Raw genomic sequence first — 20,590 nt, forward strand, 5'->3', positions numbered from 1 at the left:
TATATTGTTCTTTCATATCCACTATCTCTCTGTTTCTATGGCAGCCCTGATAATTAGGCAGGGAAAATGGGTTCGTACCCATTTTACAGATGAAGAGGTGAAACGTAGCACTTAAGTGACTGCCTGAGGTCACAGTTAGTTCGTGGGGCACTCAAGCCTCAGTCTCCCTGAATGCCCAGTCCTCCTTTCTTCTGCGAGCTTGTCTTCAGTGCCTTTGTATTCTTTTTTTTTTTTTTTAAGATTTTATTTATTTGTTCATAAGAGACAGAGAGGCAGAGGGAGAAGCAGACTCCCCGCTGAGCAGGGAGCCCGATGCGGGACTCGATCCCAGGACCCTGGGATCATGACCTGAGCCGAAGGCAGATGCTTAACCATCTGAGCCACCCAGGCGCCCAGTGCCTTCGTATTCTTGTCACCTAGCTTGACAGCGGTGAGCAAGCCACTGTCCTTATCCTCAAGGGGTCTGAAGTCCAGAAACGAGAATGAGAGTCATAAACGGGGGCGGAGTGGGCCAGCGTTCTCTTTCCATCCCACTGTGCCTACGGGGCCCCAGCTCAGTTTCTTTGCCTTGGTGGAGGGCATCAAAGCCACCTTCCTATGGGGTCCTGTTTCCCAGAGTGACCTATCCTTGCAGAGCCCGTGCAGGGCCCTGAGCCCTGGTATCCTGGAGCCCGTTTGTACTGAAGCACGAGAGCTGATTGCTCAATTGTAGGAATTTTGTGAGCTGGCCGTTAAACAGCCATTATAAAAGTTTTTACTATATAAGCTTATAATTAAATAAATTATGCTAAAGACAAGGGTGACATATACTCAAAATGTAGTCCTTTCTAGTTATTTCACTGTATTTTACCATTGCCTGTTTTTGTGGTAGTGTCTTTTGTATGTGGATATATTACATGCATATATATACATATGTATGCGTATGCATATATATGTTCGTATCTTTGTGTATATATGTATATAACGTGCACACGGATGTGCTCTTGCACATCCTTTCCCAGCTCTGTGTTTACTGATGTCACCTTAGTAGCTTGAAACTGGCCACAGGGAGAGTATTTATACCACAGAAATTGGTATACTGCAAGTCGGAGGTATTTTCCCGGCTGAGAGCCAATTGTTAAATATTTACCAGCACACCAAGGGGATCCAGCAGGGAGCAACTTGGGCACAGCCCTTCCCTGGGGCTTGCATTCTGGTGTGACACCTCCCTAGGGCTAGTTTAGGGCCCTCATGGGTACAAAGTGGGAGGGGCAGCTGCTGGGCTGGGCCTCCTGTGGTTGTAGGGGGTCATAAATTGCCCTCAAATGAGCTCCCCACTCTAGAAACCGAGTTGTTACATTAGAGTGCGTCCAGAGAGAGGGGGGATGGGATGAGGATAAGACCCAGTTAATTGAGGGCCTGCTTTGCCATTGATTGAATAACCACACTCAAGGTGACCAGGCATTTGGGAGGCAAAGTGGCGGTGGTGCCCGAAGACTGTGGACAAGTCAAACAGCTCAGGGCTGGTGAGGATGTGATGTCCAGGACACGGGTGGCTAGAGCTGTTTGCGCCTGGCTTAGACAATAGCAGGCGTGACCCATCCCTATGGGCTCAGGGACAGCGTGAGACATAGAGTCAGACTGTTGGATGGATAAGCTGCAGCTCTCGTACGATCTGAGAGCTCTGGATGGGAGATGGACATGGGCACACTTATCTGCCATGGAGGCGTGTGCCGCGAATAGCGGGAGAATGGGGTGGGGAGAGGGGAAGTGTCTGGATAGAAGGAACAGCATGTGCAAAGGCTCAGAGGCATAGCTGTTGGGAGATCAGCCTGGCTCTGGTGTCAGGTGAGCCTGAAGTCTGCAGGGCTGTGGCAGAGCACGGGAAGTGGTGAAGCCTGAAGTCAGGGGGCCCTGAGACATCTGGGAACCGGCAAAGAGACCCTGCCAGGCCTGGCTCGCCAGGGGCATTGTGCCCTGCGGATCACCCCTGCCCCTGCAAAGCTTTAAAGTTTCTTGGTATCTTTTTCTTATCCCCGAAGCTTGCTGCTGCTCTAGCCTGGTATCTGTGGCTCGTGGAGCTTTGGAGAGATTTTCATTTTGATATCAGGCCAAACAAAGGAGAATCGAGGAGGTGAGTCTGCTGCCCTCCCCCCACCTTCAATAATACCAGAAAAGCCAAAGATAAAAGTAACTGATCTTTAGGTTACCCAGTATTTCTGGTTGCCTCTGCTGCTTCAACCCTTGAGATAGGCAGGTAATTGAGAGCTTGTTTGTTGAAAGACAACCCATGTTTACGCCTGTATGCGCCAGGCATTCTTCATGCATCCGTTCATTTAATTCCCATATCGATCCTGCAGGTGGGTACTTTTATCCCACCTTACAGATGGAGAAACTGAGTCTTAGAGAGGTTGCTTGACTTTCCCAAGGACACAGTGTCTGTAAGTGGCAGCATTGGAGCCAGGTAGGCCCTGAGATCTCTCTGCAATGGATTTCCTCCTCTACGCTGCTTTCTTCTTCCCTTTGAGGAGGGCAGGGAGAGAATGCACAGCAGGTCTGTAATCCCAACACACTTTACTACTCTTTGTTTGAAGTCACTGTGTGTTTTTTAACCCACGAGGCTGGGTTCATCACCCTGTGGCTTTGGGTCAAGGCTAAGAACAGAGCCACCTGCCCAAATGGGCCCCCTGGGCCTGGTGTCCAGAAGGAGCTAACAATAAAGGCTAGCATTGATGGAGAGAGCTCATAGTTATGGAGTGGCAGGCCTGTGGCTCACGGGAGCTTGTTTGGTCCTGAGCCACGCTGCTAGGTAGATTGTAACATCTTCTCCATTTTGCTCCCAATGAGGTGGAGGACAGGGCCACGCAGTTGGGAGGGCTGGAAGCAGCGGAATGAGTTCACCTCATTCTGTTCCGCCCAGAGCCCCAGATCTCAACCCCGCATCTGGGGCCTGGTCTGGCCGTGCCTTTGATGTCCCCGGCAGGCAGCGGTGCCACGTGCTGTGGGGAACAGGGAAGTGGAGCTGACCACTTGGCCGGAAGCACGGGTTGTCTCCACCTCTCTTTGAGAGCCTGGCGCTGAGCCCTCTGCCAGGGGATTTATCTTCCCACAGACCTTTCTATCCAATGGGTGGACCCAGCCCCACGTCCCACTTCTTTGAAGATACACCCCCCAGTCCGGGGCAGGGCAGGTGGTTGGGGTGGTCCGTCCCTGGGGTGATGTGTAGGACCCTAGGCGAGGCGGCCTTTTTGGCTCTGGCCCCCTCCTCCTCCTCCTTGGGAGCCTGGCCTCCCCGCAGAACTCCCCCTTCCAGTGGCTGCCTGATTGGTATGCGCCCCTGAACTCCAGCCATTAGCACACAAGGCGGGGATCAGCTCCCAATACTTCCCTCTCTTCATTGTTTGAAGTGGGCAGACTTGGAAGGAGCTTTAAAAATGCGGGCTTTTTATTCAATTTCCCTAGAAAAACAATGGTTTAAATTAAATAGAGGAATAACAGCCTCTGGAAATGGAAGACAAATATTCCTGAACCCAGACATTACCCAGAACCTTTGAATGTCTTTTAAAGTACAGGTTTATTTTACTTGAAATTATGCATGTATTGCATGACCAGTGCGGAAAACTTGGAAAACAGAGAAGAAAATAAGCTCGCCCTTTCTTCTGCTACCCAAAGACAATCTCTCTCAACATTGTGGTGTGCATGGTTCATTTCTCCCGTGAGTGCTTTGCTCGCTCGGGGAGCCCTGGGTTTTAAAAGGTCAGGCCTGTGTTGGGTGTCGGGCATAGATGGGGACGCGGCCCCTGCTGAGCCTCTTTCTGCGCCAGACCTTGGGCAACTCACTTGGCCCCTCTTTGCTCCGACTTCCTCATCTGTAAGATGGGGGTGACCCAGGCAGCTGTGTCCCAGGGTGGGAGGACGTAACGAGAGGGCAGGCAGGCTGCTTGGGACAGCGCCTGGCCCCGTAAAGAGCTTAGCAGCACTGGCTGTCGTTCCAATGGGGACCAGGCAGTAGCCTTGCCCTTGTGAAGCTTTCGTGATGGAAAGGAGACAAGTCCCAAACCGATCAAACGAATGAATGAAATGAACTGCTTGTCATGGGATTAGGCCTGCGAAGGGAGCAAGCTGATGTGATGTGATGGTAATAACTGGGGGCTTGGGTTGGTGGTGGAGGGGGTATGCGTGCGGGAAGGTGGTGCAGAATTTGTTAGCTGGAGGTGGTCAGGGGGGCCTCTCTGAAGAGATACATTTAAGCTGAGACTGAATGACAGAGAACTGAGGGAAAAGTATTCCAGGCAAGGGTACGGCAAATGCAAAGGCCCTGCGGCCAGAATGATCTTGGCCTGTTTAAGCAGCAGAAAGCCCAGAGCCTGCAGCGGGCAAGGGGACGAAGGCAGTGTTAAGAAGGCAAGCAGGGGGGCGCCTGGGTGGCTCAGTCGTTAAGCGTCTGCTTTCAGCTCAGGTCGTGATCCCAGGGTCCTAGGATCGAGCCCCACATTGGGCTCCCTGCTCTGCGGGAAGCCTGCTTCTCCCTCTCCTACTCCCTCTACTTGTGTTCCCTCTCCCCTCTCTCTCTGTCTCTATCAAATAAATAAATAAAATCTTAAAAAAAAAAAAAAAGAAGGCAAGCAGGTAGGATGGTTAATCTAGATGCCACAGGAAGCCGTTGGCTTCATTTCACATAAATACCTTTATTAAGGACATAACAAATCCAAGATTCCAGCTGTTAATAACTCCATTAGGAAATTTACCTTTTCCCAGGTAACTTATTCAAAAATAATTTACTGAGTGCCTATTACGTGGAAGCACTTGAGTAGGTGCCATGGGCTGAGGGACAGTCACAAAGCTCAGCAAGATGACGCCTGGCCCACAGGCAGCCCGTGGTGCCCGCGTGCCATCTCACTGACCCAGCACCACCCACCAGAGCCTTGTAGGCTCTGATTTGGGCAGGGTGCTCTGGCTGCAGGGAGGAGAACTGGACGTATGGGCTGGGGTGGACTGGGCCCAGAGGAAGGCTGAGGGGGGTTCGGATTTGGATGGTGGCAGTGGCTGGATTCAGGTGATCAGAGAGAGATTGGCTGGAATTACCGGTGGGTGGTTCACAGCAGGTGAAGGAATAAGAGGAATGGAGTGTGTTCTAGAATCTTCTTTTGAGTATGTGGGTGGGTGGTGGTGGTGTCATGAAGTAAGATGGTTAAGAGAGGGTGGGAAGCATGGGGTTTTGAGAAACCAAGAATCCAGTGGAGGACAGGTTCATGTGAAGAGAGTGCTTAGAAGTCCAAGTGGGGGGCCCCTGGGCTGAGATTTGGGCTGGGGTGCCATTAGGACATAGTGGGGGCAGGTGGGAGCACCCAGAGGGAAGGTGTGGCGGAGAGGTCTGGTCATGTGGATGGCGGGGAGCCGGGAGAGGAGCTGAGAAGGGTAGCTGGAAGGAGAAGGGAGAATGGGGTGTCTGGGAAGCGGATATGGGGGACCGTTCTGGAAAGGAGCTCATGGTCAGCAGGGCTGCCGGCTACTGAGAGTCCACGTGAGATGAGACAGAAAGTGGCCACTGGCTTTGGGCACGTGGAGGCAGCACAGGTCTTCTGTAAGAGTGGCTTTGGGGGAGTGATGGGGCACGAATCCCAAGTGGCAGCCACTCGAGGGCCGGGCAGACAAGGAAGATGACCATGCGTGGGGATAGCGTGTGAGGTGCTAGGTAGGCGAAGGGCAGTCGGGAAAGTTGTCTCGTTGGAGAGAAGGGTGGACCTGGGAGAATGGTTTGTGCTGGTGGCCAGGACTGCTCCTGGGGACGAGAGGGGACAAGACACATGGGGCAGTTAGGGGAGCCGGCCCTGTAGGCACACGGGAGAGGGTGGGACTGGTGACATGAGGTGGGGGTGACCGGGTGGCGGCAGCAAACACGCTGCTCGGGGAATGGGAGACAATGGGGTCGATTTGGATTATACATGATGGGGGTCTGGGGACAGTCTCGTCCAATGGCCTCATGCTTCTCCGTGAAACCTTGACCAGGGGAAGTGGGGGATGGGGGTCCAGTCCCGCCAAGACTGCCCACTCCGGGGGGTGGTCATTCACAGCCACCGAGAGAGCAGGCTGAGGTTGCTGGGTCCCCAGAATGAGGGAGGCAGGCGCTCTGTGGCCGGCCCTTGTCCGGCGGGGGAGCTGGGAGCCGAGAGCTCCGTGGTCTGTCTGAGATGCCACAGCGGGGCCGAACCCTCATTTCCTGACTTGGTGGCACTCACATTCCTCGGGGCACTGGGCTGCTGGGGCCGGGCCTGTGCCGGGTCGGCGCGGAGGGGGCCCTGGAGCCCATCAGGAGTGTGGTGCTGGAAGAACTCGGCCCTGCAACAGAAGCTGCAGCGGCCCGGCCGGGTCCGGCGGCCCCTGGCCTCACGCTCACCTCCCAGTTTTCTTCTCCGAGGCCCGGGCAAGGCATTCATCTTTATGTGCCAGGCCCTGAACTGAGCCCTCTGGAGGAGGAGCTCACTGAGTCCCCGCACTGACTGGCGTGCGGAGTTACTCTCACACCCCGGGGGGAGAGGCCCTGAGAGGTGGCAGACCAAGCCAGCAGGCTCTCACCAGCTACAAAAGCGGGGTGCGGGGCCACACACCCAGGCCGCTAGCTGCCCATCCTGCAACATTCCCATTTTGCAGAGGAGGCCTCCAAAGCCAGCGGGTGAGTTAAGTGTTTTCACCGGCCTGTCCTTGCCCTCCTCCTGACGCATCTTTGTGGAGCACCTCCTGGGAGCTGGGCACTGGGCTAGGCGAATCAAACATGCTTACCCTCTTTCTGGTGGGAGAGGCAGACAGGTGAGCGATGCAAAGATGGGAGAGTGCCTAACCCAGGTGTGGGGGCTCCGAGGGCTGTCCCAGGGGAGTGTCTGAGCCAAGCAGCCAAGAGGTAGTTCGGGGAGCGGGGCAGAAGGCTTCCAGGCATGAACAAAGGCTGGGGGGATGAGCGTTTAGTGGGGCCCTGTCCTGCAGGGAGGGAGCTCTGGAAGCTGCCGCTGAGTTGCTCTGTGTATCTCACTAGGCATTTGCCCTTTATCTTGAGCATCATAGGGAGCCAGTCAAGTGTTTCAGGCGAGGGAGGGACATGACCAGAACTTTTTGTTCTGGGTGGAGACTGGGTTGGAAGGGACAAGAGACATCAGGGAGACCTTTGGAGGCTGTTACAGGCTCTCCGATTCCTAGATCAGTCTGTGAACCCTGCTGTTTCTTTTCTTTTCTTTTCTTTTTCTTTTTCTTTCTTTCTTTCTTTTTTTCTTTTCTTTCTTTCTTTCTTTCTTTCTTTCTTTCTTTCTTTCTTTCTTTCTTTCTTTCTTTCTTCTCTTTCTTTCTTTTTTAAGATATGATTTTTAAGTAATCTCTACACCCAATGTGGGACTTAAACTCATGACCCCAAGATCGAGAGTTGCACGCGGGATGAGACAGAAAGTGGCCACTGGCTTTTGCCTAAACTCATGACCCCGAGATCGAGAGCCAGCCAGGCATCCCAACCCTGCTGCTTCATTAGTGCTTCCCAAACTCTGCTCGTTTCTCTTTCCTATAAATGTTCCTGAGGCTCAGAGAGGTTATGCAACTTCCCTGAGGTCCCACAGCATAACAGGGCATCCAGGTTGGGGGACCAGTCCCCTGAGTGAAACAACCAGAGTCTCCGGGGTGGAAGCAGGTGGTGAGTAACCCCTGGGAGGGGCTCACTGGGGCTCCAGTGATAAGTCACCATCCGCACATCCCCTTGTGCCTGCAGATGTTGCCTTTTTGCAGTCTCAGAGAATGGGTGGTGCCTCTGGGAGGGAGGAATTGGGCCGTTGCTGGGAACTGGGAGTTGGCCTCCGGAGCCAGAGCCCCATGGGCTGTTTTAAAGCAGTTTCCTGGGGACTGGCTTCTTCCGCAGTGAGTGATTGGAAAACCCTCTGGGGCTGGGCCAGGTCATGGGTGGTCAGTGCTGAAGGCGGTCTCCCTGCTAGGGAGGGTGGCTGTATTTGACAGCTGCTGGGCAGAAGCCTCATCGTCGGGGGCACCAGGAGAGATGGGGCGCCGTTAGCAGAGCCCGGCCCTTCTGAGCGCCAGCACTCTGGGCAGGTGTCTGGCCTCCCTGGAGCCTTGGTTACCTCAGCTGTGAGGCAGGGAGAGGATTCAATGTGATTGCGAAGGATTGAATAACCAGCGTTTGCTGAGGACCCAGAGTATCCAGGTGCCGCGTATTATTCCTCTTTCAGTTCTTTGTGGCAATCTCGTGAGGTGTGCATAGTTGTTTTCTTCATTTTATAGATGAAGCAGCTGAGGAAGAGAGAGGGCAAGTAATTTGCCCCAAACCACGCAACTAGTAAATGGCAGAACCTGAACCCCAATCCACCAGACTCTGGAGCCCTCCCTTGAAACCCCTCCCGTCCCTGTCGGACTCTGTTCAGCAGAGCCCTTCCTTGGCACATCACCTGATAGAATCTTGTGGGGGTTCCCGCATTCTGCCCGCCCCACTGACCCCTTAAGTTTCATCATGAAGCCTTGGAGCTCCAGCGGCCGAAGCCCCTTATTCACCATGTCACAGCTACTTGTGGCAGACTTGGGGTGCGAACCCCAGCATCCCAGACCCCTTGGCCTGCTCTTTTTACTACCCCAGGACCTGAGGAAGAGCACCCATCCGGGAGCCAGGCACCCATCTCTTCCTTGAACCAGCCAGGAGAGCTTGGGCAACATTTCACCCCATCCCTGACTTCGCCCTGAGCCTTGATTTCCTCTTCTGCAAGATGGGCAGGTTGAGAACCTGGAGTCTCTACTGATTCTGATAATCCATGAGTCTAAGATTTCAGGTTTCTAGGAATCCATGAGTCAGACATTTGCCACTTTTCCTACTTCCTGTCTGTTGCCCAGGGAACCAAGGGAGATTGAATTGAAGAAACAACTCTAAAAGCAGCTTATGATGCAAGCATTGATTGAGCCCCAGTGTGTGCCCAGCAGGGAGGCGGATACCATTGGCAGTGCTGTGGCCATGGGGAGCGAGGCACAGAGAGGCTGGCGAACTTTCCCAAGAGTCCGGGGACGGAGCTCCCCGTGTATGAGGCGGTGCCGAGGGTATGTGTGCGGGATGCTTCCTCCTCCATATGCCCTCACATGGAGCCCTCTGCAAAACCATCTCTCTGGGGCTCTAGATGGAAAAATCCACCCCGTCCATCCATGCTTGAGAAACGGCCACGAGGGGCCCCTCTGGAAATGCAAAATGGCTGTGGAGACCAGTGAAGGGACGGTGGCAAGGAGAGCAAAGACAGTGCTTCGTCCACCATTGGCCAGAGCACAGCCCTGCCTGGCAGCTCGCCTGGAGAGCGGCCTCGGCTGTTTACAGAGAAAGGGACTTGGGACCAGGGAGAGGTTGTGGCTGGCGGGGAGGGAAATAGGAGCTGAGGTAGGATGATGGAGTCAGAGACTCATTTAGAGCTGGAAGGGCCTTCTGGGATCATGTAGTCCGAGCTCCTAATTTTGTGCATGGAAACAGGTTAGTCTGGAGGCTGGCTGTGACTTGCCTCAGGTCTCACAGCCAATGGCAGCAGACCCAGGAACACAAGAGGATTCGGGAAGCTGGATCATCAGCCTCAGCTCCTGGCTGCTCTCATGGGCATAACTTCCCGCCAGGTCCTGCCCACCCACTCTCCCTCCCATCAGAACAAACACAACAACAATAGTAATCAGTGAAAGGAATCATCTTGCTGAATGCTAAGCACATTGGTCTCTGGAATGGATTCAGGGGGCAGGCTGTCTTGCTCAAGTCCCACTGCTCCCACCTCCTGGCCTAGTGACATTGGGCAGGGTACGTTCCTCCTCTTTGCTGACAACTCGCTTCTTGTGTATCATGATTTAAGCAAATTCTGAAATGACAGGACTTCTCAGTGCCTTTAATATGTTGAGTATTGTTAATCTCCAGGGGGCAGATTTCTACTCTCGTTTCTCCATAGTCTTGGACCACTGAACACTTTTTTTTTCTGTGAGCCCCTATTAGCATATTTCCAGACATAGGTGTTCCCTTGAATATGCAGATTGAGAAACCCTGATGTTGGTGGTTCCTCAGGACTATTTTAAACTTTTAAACTCAGACACTATGGACTGATAGTGGAGTTTTGGGGAGACATCCCCACTGATCTGTGACAACCAACTCTTCCCCACCCCGTCTCCCTGGGGTCCACAGAACCATTACCCCCCAGACTGTTTATGCTCATTCCATTCCCCAGCATGAGTTACCTCATCACTGTTGGTGGTCAAGGCAGCAGGAGGCTTCCATGATTGGAGCTACCAGGTCTTCCTGGGGCAGCACAACAGGCTGAGATGTCCTGGGCTGGCAGCCTGTGCCCTGCTGAAGGCTCTTCCCAGGGACCCTGGCTCACCTGGGAGCAGGTAGGGAGGACGCCAGGGAGGAGCAGAGCCCCCTATGCAGACCAGAGCAGCCTGGGGCCATGGAGTGAGCCTGGGACACGGCCACCTGGCTTCTATCCTGGCTCTGGCACTCACTCTTTTATGACCTTGGTCAAGACACAGCCCTCTGTGGGCCTCGGTTTCCTCATCTGTGGGATGAGAGGCTGGGCTTAGTGTTGGTTCCTATTAAGGCTGACATGCTGAGGAATGGGCATGTTTGGTACCTTTGGTCTCTTCCTGTAGTTTGCTGGGTTTCTTGGTGTCACTGAAGACGGCCTTTCTCGGAAGGTGAGGTGTGCATGGAGGTGCGCATTAGGTGATCTTAGCACCCTGGGGAGCCCATGAACCAGTGATTCTCATACATTTGTGTACTGCAGGCTTGCCTAGACAGCCTGCTAAGAATACAGATTCTTGGGCCTCACCCCAAGAGACTCTAAATTCGTAGATTGGGGTCAGACCTTAAAATCTACATTTGTTTAAAAATAAAGATTTAGTTATTTATTTGAGAGAGAAAGAGAGAGAGCATGTGCACTTGAGCATGGTGGGAGGGGCAGAGGGAGAGGGAGAGAGAGAATCTCAAGCAGACTCCATGCTGAGCATGGGAGTCTGACGGGGGCTCGATCTCACGACCCTGAGATCACAACCTGAGCCGAAACCAAGAGTCAGATGCTCAACTGACTGCACCACCCAGGAGCCCCCAAATCTACATTTTTAAAAAGCCTCATTTAAGTGGTTCTCAAGTCAGTAGTTTAAGGGCCACACTTTGAAAAATGCTAAAATGGTGCTAGACTCTCTTTGAACCAAACAGTGCTTAGGAGAATGGCCCGCTGGGGTTGGTGATGGCTCTGTCTGGCCCTGTTTGGAGATGCCCTCATCTGTGGTCACAGCCTTCAGTTGCTGGTGACCTCTCTTCCCCATAAGCTAGTGTTCCCCAAGCCTGGCTGGTTACTGGAATTGCCAGGATGCTTTTAAACAAAATACGAATTCTTGAGTCGTCCTTAGAGATTCTTGGAACCAGGTAGATCTCAGCTGGGACCCAGAAATCTCTATGTTTAAAAACTCCCTAGGTCTTTGGTGCATTTGTTTGTCATTCATTCAACAAGCATGTGTCAAGGCTTGCCATGGCCCAGCCCAGGGGAGGGCGTTGAGGACATAATTGTTAGGCTAGATGCAGTCTTGGACATTATGTCTCCTCTTCTGCAACCTGGTGAAGGAGATACACAGTGATTACATGGGGATGGTTGGCCAGGTTGGGGAAACATGTCTAGAAAATGGTTGGGTTGGACTAAATACCTGGGGCAAAGCTGGGATTCCTAGGTAGCTGAACTTCAGTAATTTCCAGATTGAAGTGGCCTCTGGTCACTACTTATGGATGCCTGTCATTTGTTCACCACTTACTCATTCATTTATTTATCCATCCACCCATCTACTCATCCACCCATTTACCGCCCCCACCCATCCATCCACCCACCCATTTATCCATTATCCATTCATCCACCCACCCAGTCATCCATCCATTATCCACCCACCCATCCATCCACCTACCCATCTATCATATGTCTGTCCATCTACCCACCCATTCATCCATCCACCCACCCATTCATCTACCTTCCACCCATCCATTCACCCACCCATTCATCCATCATCCACGTCCCATCCACCCACCCATTTATTCATCATCCACCCATCCATACCCACCCATCCATCCATCATCCACCATCCACTCATTAACTTGCCCATTTACCCATCTACCCATTAACCCACCGATCCACCCACCCACTCATCCATCCATTGATCCATCCATTCAAAATCTCTTGAATCTCTACCATGTGCTGAGTACTGTGCTGGGTACTGGAGGGACCAAAATGAAAGACATTATTTCTGCCCTCAAGGAACTCACAGTCTTGTGGGGAAGTCAGAAAACAAAGCAAATGATTCCAACCCAGTGTTATGTGCTTAGAAGGGCAAGTGGCCAGCTCTCTCAGTGGGCTCCATGAAACATTTCCCCAAAGTTGGTTTGTGTTAAGGCTCCAAACGAAGATGGGAGTGTCCTAGGCAGATGAGGTGGGGCACAGCTTCCAGGACAAGGAAGGCTCTTGCACTTGGGAAGGCAGGTCATGGTGGCTGGGGCAGGCAGGGGAGTCTCTTCTGCTCCTGGAGCTCAGGCTGTCTCTTGTTTTCCGTGTTTGTTTCTCCGTGAGGCCTGGTCCGCAGTAGATACTCAGCAAACATTCGTCGTTGGGCAGTGAGGAGGTGAGGATGGCCTTGTGCACCGTGCTGAGGAGCTTGTGGCCGTGGGGCTCCAGACAGAGTGCAGGCAGGGGAATGACACCCTCATGTGGGCTCCCGCTGCTGGGTGGGGGGGAATGGGGAGGGGGACTGAGGGGCCTTCCCAGCTCTCACCCTTCCTTGGCCTCCTCAGCCTTCAGGGGCTTCCTTGTGAAGGTCAGAGCCATTGTGCTGTGCTTGGTGAGCCCATGGCGGCTTTCCAACAGTAGGTTTCTCCTGCAGCTCACGGCTCTGCCTCTGTTAGGGGGAGTGGTGAGGGGACAGCGTAATGTGGGGGGGTGGGAGTATGAGTAGATGCAGCTAAGAGCCTTGGCTTCTGGTTCTGATCCCCACTTCTGCCTCTTATTCTCTGGGTGTCCTGCGTGTCCCTGTGTTTCAGCTCAGTTGCCCAACCTGTCCAATGGGGATAGAACAGCCTCTCCGTCCTGCGGTTCTTGGACTGATTCGGAGAGTTGTCACATGTACAGCACTTAGAACAGTGCCTGGTGCGCAGGGAGCCTCCGATGAGCATGAGCTGAGATGTGGGGCTCTGGGGGCAGTCATGCTGGGTGGCCTGGGTGGCTGGATCTTTATTCTTCTTGCAGCCCGAAGACCTGGTTGGAATCCCACCTCCACCTCTGACTAACTGCAGAGATCTTGGCAAGCTGACTCAGGCTCTGAGCTCAGGTTTCTCATCTGTGAAATGGGGATTGACGCCCCACAGGGCTGCTGGCTAGAGCACTGAGTCTGATAGCCTGTTCTCTGCGTTGGGCTTATTACTGAAATCAGAAAACCTGGGTCTAGACAGGTAGAGCGAAATCTCCATTTGATGAGGGTGGTGTGGACAGCGACCTCCACAGCCCACAGATTCGGGGGGTCAGTCTCATGTCTCTTGGGCCACCTCTCTTGGCCCTGGCCTTCCCCTTCACGTGGCTTCCTTGGTTTCTGGGATCGTCCTATGACTGGGGCTCTGGGTCTTCTGCGTAGGGCGCTGTGGGGCAGAGCACTTGGTCTGCAGGGGTGCTGGGGGGCAGGGACTGTCCTCCCACAGCCAGGCTGGATCTGGGTGCCCCAGAGAGCTCGGGCTTTCTGATCCCTGTCAGAGGCTCAGCAGTGTGCCCTCCCACCTCATGTTCCTGCTTCGTTTGAATTCTCAGGGCTGAGTGACTCGGTCATGCTGAGGCACTGGGAGATTTGGGTCTCAAGCAGGTAAATATTAACCGTACAAATCTAGGTCTGAATGTAGAGCTGGGGGGCTGGCTGCTTGGGGGACTGCCAGGTTCTGAGTCTCCTACCCCAGTTGATGGCCAGGACAAGTGGGCACCCTCCAGGGGAAGAAAGGGCACCTGCTCTAAGCCAGGTGACGGTCTTTCATTGCCATTACTGTCCAGTGGTCAGGGGCTGCCCTGTTTTACAGTGAGGAGGAAACTGAGGCACAGAGCAGGCAGGAGGCCTGCTCAGCTTTACGCAGCTAATGGGATGGGCCTGGGGTTGGAACTGGGAGGGTCTGGCTGCAAAGCCCATGCTTCCCCCCACCCCTGGTTTCTCCCCCAAGTGGTCTCCTTCCCGCTGTTAGGACCACGCCAGGATGCTGGCGTATCACAGGTGCTGAGGGTTGCCCTCTGGCTCCTCTGAACCCGGGCCTCAGATTCCCTTTTTGCGAAGTGGGGACAGGTGGTTTGGGGTCCCTGGCAGGCAGGACCAAGCCTGGGACACCTGAGGGCAGTGGTACAGTGGGCACACAGGGAGCTCTCTCTGCTCACAGCATGTGAGGCTCTGCTGGGGCCTGGGCTGGGGTTTGCGAGTTTCCTCCCAGCCAACCAAACAAGCCTTCCCTTGAAGACTGTGTATGAGGCCCTGGGGGGACACCCAGGGCCCCGCCACAGTTTCTGTCCTCCTGGAGCTGTCACACGAGCAAGAATGAGAACACAGATTTGGGACTTCAGAATCTGGATTCGAATCCTGTGTCTTACTAGCTGTGTGATCTTGGGCAGGTGCCTTTGCCTGCCTCGGTCAGAGGCTCCCTCTGAAAGATGGGAATTATAACTCCTACTTCATAGGGCCATTGTGAGGATGACGGGAGATGGTATTTCTCAAGCCGCTAGCACATAGTAGGTGCTCAGTAAGGCCCTCACACAGAATCTCTGAGCCTGACGGGGGCCAGCAGGCCTGCAGGGTGAGCGGAGGCTGCCTCCCCCATGATGCCAGGAGCCAGGAATAGCATGGGGATGGTTCTGCGGGCAGCGGCAGATGGGGCAGAAAGGGGCATCAGCTCCACAGTGTTGGGGGGTGCAATGTGGGGGCTAAGGCTGGTGGGGGAGAGAAGGAGATGTTGGCTTTCTCCTCTTACCCCCACCCAGCCCTGTAGGTGGAGGCAGCCCCAGTGTGGCCCTTGGCTGTTTCCACAGCCAGGGAAAATCAGAACCCTGGGAGAGGAGGTGACTGGCTCCATGTCAGTGGGAGTTGGTGGCAGGACCAGGCTGACGCCCAGCCCAAGGCCCACCTGATCCTGATGCTGCATCCTTAGCTGCCTGGGGCAGGTCCCTGGGGCTGTCGGGCTCCCTGGCCTCTTTGGCCTGCCCTGGAGCCAGCTATGAACAGAATATTCTGTGTCACATGATTCACTGGATTGGCCCTTCCTCTGCCAGGAGACTTTTTGTTTTCTTTTTTTTACTTTCCCCTAATAAGGTCCCATGTGGCTCTCTTAGCTGTCCTTTCTTGGGGCCTGGAAGGCCTGTGACTTTGCCCTGGGGAGGCTGTCCCAGCAGAGCTCTGTTAATAGCTGCCAGGCTGCATGGACCCAAATGTGGGGAAAGTTGAAAGGGAGGCCGAGGGAAGGCATCAGAGCTGCACAGACCTGGCTGTGTGACCTTGGGCAAGTCACTTTGCCTCTCTGAGCCTCCGTTTTCTTACTCAATTCAATCCAACCAGCACTTACTAAGGCCTGTTAGAGGCCAGGCTATGGTGCTAGACATTTCAGGCAGAGCAGTGAACAGACTCAGCCACCGGCCTCAAGATTGAGTGGGGGACTCACGTGGGGACCTGGATCTGTACCTTGAAGCATCGGAAATCTCCCGAAACGACATGTGAATCACCACGCAGCGCTCGGAGTTTGAATGGGAACTAAGAAGTGGTAGTGAATGAGGGCAGAGGCTGGGATTTCGGGTGAATTACTGCCAGGTTGATTTCATGCTCACCAGCAGGAAAGCAGGGAGGCTATTTCTAGAGACAGTGTTGATTTTCTGTGTACATTGCTGACATGAGCCAGTGTCCCTGGTTGTCAGCTGAGGCTGCCTTGTTCCCACGTGTGCCCCAAACTCTGCAAGAAGGAAATGCAACCCCGGGTGATATCCTAGGGCAGTCCATCCCTGGCACATGGTGGGCACCCAAGAGGTGTTGGTTGAACTAGTAAGCTGAACACTGGCGTCTAGAACACATCCTAGCAGGGGTGTGATTGATGTGGGAAGGGAGGGACAGCTCTCACAGGAGGGTGTCCTCTGTAGGAGGAAGGAACCTTGTTCTGAGCGACTCCAGAGGACAGAGTGAGGGCAGGTTTTAGACCCTCGTAATGTGGGACAAGGGAGGACCCAAATGTGAGAGTGTGTTGGGGGACGGTGATGGAGGCTCAGGGTAGGGGCAGGTGCATATGGAATACCCAGTCTGTTCCAGGCACAGTGCTAGGCTCAGTGAGCCCCGTCAGGGTAGGGGGCCTTCTCCCTATTTGTCCGCTGATGTATCCCAAACACCTGGAACAGCTCTGGGCTCGTGGTGGTGCTTCATGAATGTGGGTTGAATGAATGAATGAGTGTATTACTTAACTGGGTCTCAGCAGTGACATCACATCCAGTTTGCAGATGGATAAACTGAGGTGTAGGGAGGTCAAGTCACACATCTGCTCCAGCCGCTCATGTTGGGTCAGGATTTGGAGTCCGGGCTGCCAGATTTCAAAGTCCGTGCTCTGAGTCACCCACTTGTCAGGGTCCTCAGGAAGGAATTCTTGTGCTGGCTGACAGGTTGCATTTCACCCTCTCAAAGACCCCTCTCTTGAGAGTGATGGAGTGTGGGAAAATACAGAATGCTTGATGCAGAAACAATAGTGGGTTAATGCTGCAGGGCCCTGTGGGTAATCCCGGGCATGAGCTCCTGCTCGGACCGGTGGGCTCTCTTTCAAGGAGCCAGGTTAGGAGGGGATTCGATGCTGCCAGCCCTCAGGGTCCTTCCAGAACTGGACTGATGTCATGGTCATCTCAGCCACATGCCCACCCTGGTCGGCGCAGTGGGGCCTGGAACTTAGGCTGCCCCTGCCTGGGTGCCTTCTCTAGGGTGGTAGCCGGATTGATCTGGGTGAACTCGGATGTTCATAGGAACATGTCGCTCCCCTCAGCCCCCAGGTGGATTCAGACAAGAATGCCCGGTGGACTTAACGCATTTGCATCAGGTTGCTCCAGGAGCCCAGGGCTGGGACCTGGACAGAGGGGGCTGCTTGCTGGGGCTCTCTTGGGGGGCAGTGCAGCTGGAACCCTCTCTGGGGGCCCTGGGTCAGAGCACTTAGTCTGCTAGCCCCCCAGTTCTCCTCCCAAGGTGCTGCCCCACAGGGGCCCTCTCCCATGGGCTCCCAGGGCTCCCTGCGGTCCTGTCTGCTCACCTGGGGGTTTTGCCAGGCAGCCCAGGAGCCCAGCTGACTGGCAGCTGGCTGGCGGCCGAGGAGTGAAGGAGCTCCAAGGCACAGCCCCATCGCCAGCTGGCCTGGGTTCGGAGCCCAGCCCTCCCATCGACTGCCCATGTGACCTTGGGCAACTTTCTTACCATCTCTCTGTTTCCCGATCTGTAAATGAGGATGATCATAGTGCCTCTCTCAGGGGGTTGCTGTAAAGATGAAGTAATGAGAGGAGTAAAGGGCTTGGGCTAGCTCTGGGCCCTTAGCCAGCGGTTCGTAAATGGGGTGTATTAAGATGCTGATCTTGGCACTCCTTGGTGGCATTGGACAACCCAAGGAGCTGTCGCCTTTTGTCTGTGCCCAGTGCCTGGGCCCTGGACTCCACCCGTTCGATATTGCTGTTCATGGATGAAGGAACGCCTGGGCCTGGTCGCTGGGGAGAGAGGAGTAATCCCTTGACTCCTGCTGGAGGTCCCCTTACTACCTTCTTCCCTCCCTCTCTCCCACTCAGACGCGCTCATTGCCATATGTCCCATGCTTTTGTTCATTGAGGAGCATTAATCGATGGATAGGCCCCCCACCCCCATCTACATTTAGGCCCCTCTCAGGTGTTCCTGAAGCCCCCCAGACCTCCCCCACAGAACCTCTGTTGAGGGTTGAGCCATGCGCTAGACTGGGCTTGGGGACACATCGGGGAGTGGGGCACAGCCCCTGGCCTCTGAGAGCACACAGGCTGGTTGTTGATTTATTAACAGAAAGACAGCTGCTCGGTGCCGACAAAGGTGCTGGGTGCCCAGGGCAGGAGAAACATCCGGTGTGGTCCGTGCTCAGAGAGGTCACAGTCTGTCCTGTCCCTCCGCCTCTCCCTCTGGCCCCACCTTCTACGTTCCAGAGGCTGGGCCAGGTGGTGGAGATGCACAGAGAAGCAGGTTGTGGGGCGCCTGGGTGGCTCAGTTGGTTGGGCGACTGCCTTCGGCTCAGGTCATGATCCTGGAGTCCCGGGATCGAGTCCCGCATCGGGCTCCCTGCTCAGCGGGGAGTCTACTTCTCCCTCTGACTCTCCCCCCTCTCATGCTCTATCACTATCTCTCTCAATAAATAAATAAAAATCTTTAAAAAAAAAAAAAAGAGAGAGAAGCAGGTTGTGGTCTCTGCCCCCACAGCCTGGGGGTAAGAGCCACAGGCCGGTAACCATAGCAATTTCTTTAGACTTGTAGCCTGGTCTTATCTGCCATGGAAACCGGTGGCAACAACTCTGGTCTTTGTGTCCCTGTGACTCATGACGGTGCATTAACAGGCCAGTATCTGCCCTAGATCCTCAAAGGACTTGACCAGGTGCCCTGAGACTGGGAGCTTCCGCCTTGGCACTGTTGACCCTGAGCCAGGTAATTCTGTGTTGGGGGGCTGCCCTGTGCCGTGGAGGAGGTCCAGCAGCGCCCTGGCCTCTACCCACCCAGTGCCAGTAGCATCCCCCCTCCCCTGCTGAGCTGCGACAACCAGAATGTCCCAGTTGTGGCCAGAACTCCCCGGGGGGGAGAAAATCACCCCCCGTTGAGAACGGCTGCCTTAGATGGATCAGTCGGATGAACCGCCTGATTCCAGGTGGGATGGAAATTTTGAAATCTAATACCGCCGCCCCCACAAAAAAAAGCAAAAGAGGAAAAAAGAGCCCACAACATCCTGTATTCCTTGGATGCACAAATGATCTGGTTTGGCACAAAGTGCACGCATCCGTTGAAAGGTGGGAAGGCCCTTCCTTGGTGGACGGAGCAGCTGGGTGCCCTGGCCCTGGCCACCCGGAGGCAGGGCCCCTGGCACAAGCGACCCGGTCCTTGCCAGGTCTTGGGGTGCCCGGCTCTGTGTGGTTATGATGTCAGGCAGGTCATTAGATGACCACCTGGAGTACACGGGACCAGCGTCGGCCTTGGGAGAGGAGAGTCAGAATGGGCAGCTGTCCAGTGAATTTTCTGTTGAGCCCTGCTGTTCCCCCTCACCTCATAGTATCCTGGTTTGTAGTGATGTGTGGATCTGTGTAGTGTGGTCCATGCCTCCTTGCAGGACTGTGGCCTTCAGGAGGGCAGGAACCAAGCCGGTCTTGCCCATCAGCAAATCTCCAGAACTTTCCATGCTGCCCGGCACACAGAATGCTCAGTAAATATTTGTGGAGTGATTAAGGGGTGTTTTTGGATGGCAGAGGGATCCAGAGAGGTGAAGGCTGGCTTTTCTGGCCCCCCACCCCCGTGCCCTTGAATGCTGTTGATCTTCAAGACTTCCAGAGCAAGGAGCGGGGCCCGGAGAACTTGGTTCTAACATAGATGGTACACGTGTAGATGTGTGACCTCCATCAGTCACTTCCTGGTGTGCACCCTGATTTGGAAGGAGATGGTGTCCTTGTCTTCTGACCAACACCCGGGCCCCTCGGACAGGCCTTGGATGAGCCTGGCAAAGGCTCAGTCTTGGCGAGGAGTGACCAGCTATCCCTGCGGGCACCTGCCCCTCTGGCCAGCAATGAGCACCTGCTTGGTGTTCGAGCTGCAGAGCCCTGGGTCCCATTTTCCCAGGCCTGCTCTCTTTCCGTAGGTCACTTGAGGATACTCCTGACACCGTGCTGAGGGACAGCCCTGGGCGTGCTGGGGGTCACTTTAAGTTTATGGCCTGGAGGCGGACTGTCGTCCCTGAATTTAGCAGAATGTATTTGAGATTGAGCGAGTGAATGGAGGCACCTGATAGTTGCAGCTCTCCCCAGAGCTGAACTCCGGCCTGGGTGCTGTGTGTAAAGGGTCTCTCTGCAGCCTGTTCCGGGGCCCCGCCTCTGCGTGACTGCACAAATTCAGGGAATTGGAATGTCTCCCTGGCAGCACGCACTGACTTCCGGTTTTTTCCGTGTTTCGCACCAACTGAGGGAACTTCGCATTGCTGTCTGGTTTGGGGATCTTCCCCTTTTGACTTTGACCCCAGTTCCTAGAATCTTCACTTGAAAAGCAGCGGGAGGTCGGGGGAGGCTTTGGGGGGAGCTTCTATAGCTGAGTGTCAGCCTCAGGGTCAGGCAGGCTGCGGGCTGTCCCGGAGCACGTCACTGGGCGCCTTTGCCCTCAGGGGGGTTGCTGCTCAGTCGACACTGCAGGAGAAGCTGCCCCCCACTCCCCGCCCCGAGCCTTGCTTTCGCTGACCTCAGCTCTACCTGGGGCACCACCCTTGTTGGCCAGGTCTGCTGTCCAGGTTGAAGGAGGTCGTTGTGCATTAATTCACTCAACAAACATTTCTTGAGCACCTATTGTGTTCCAG

The 20,590-nt window shown here is 54.5% G+C and overlaps 1 protein-coding gene across 6 annotated transcripts in view; it reads left to right on the plus strand.

Annotated features, from left to right (window-relative positions):
- Nucleotides 1-20,590, plus strand: part of ARHGEF10L (Rho guanine nucleotide exchange factor 10 like) — a 160,344-nt gene that overhangs the window by 19,675 nt on the left and 120,079 nt on the right. Inside the window, exon 1 of one of the 6 annotated variants that reach the window (XM_081817585.1) lies at nt 1,851-2,113. The exons of the other annotated variants lie outside the window; for them this stretch is intronic. The gene's annotated coding sequence lies outside the window, so the exon portion shown is untranslated. Of the gene's footprint in view, nt 1-1,850; nt 2,114-20,590 lie in introns of those variants that run through there. 6 annotated transcript variants of the gene reach the window in all.

This window comes from Leptonychotes weddellii, chromosome 4 (genome assembly GCF_054177405.1).
Source record: "Leptonychotes weddellii isolate Sample4059 chromosome 4, ASM5417740v2, whole genome shotgun sequence".
Taxonomy (NCBI): domain Eukaryota; kingdom Metazoa; phylum Chordata; class Mammalia; order Carnivora; family Phocidae; genus Leptonychotes; species Leptonychotes weddellii.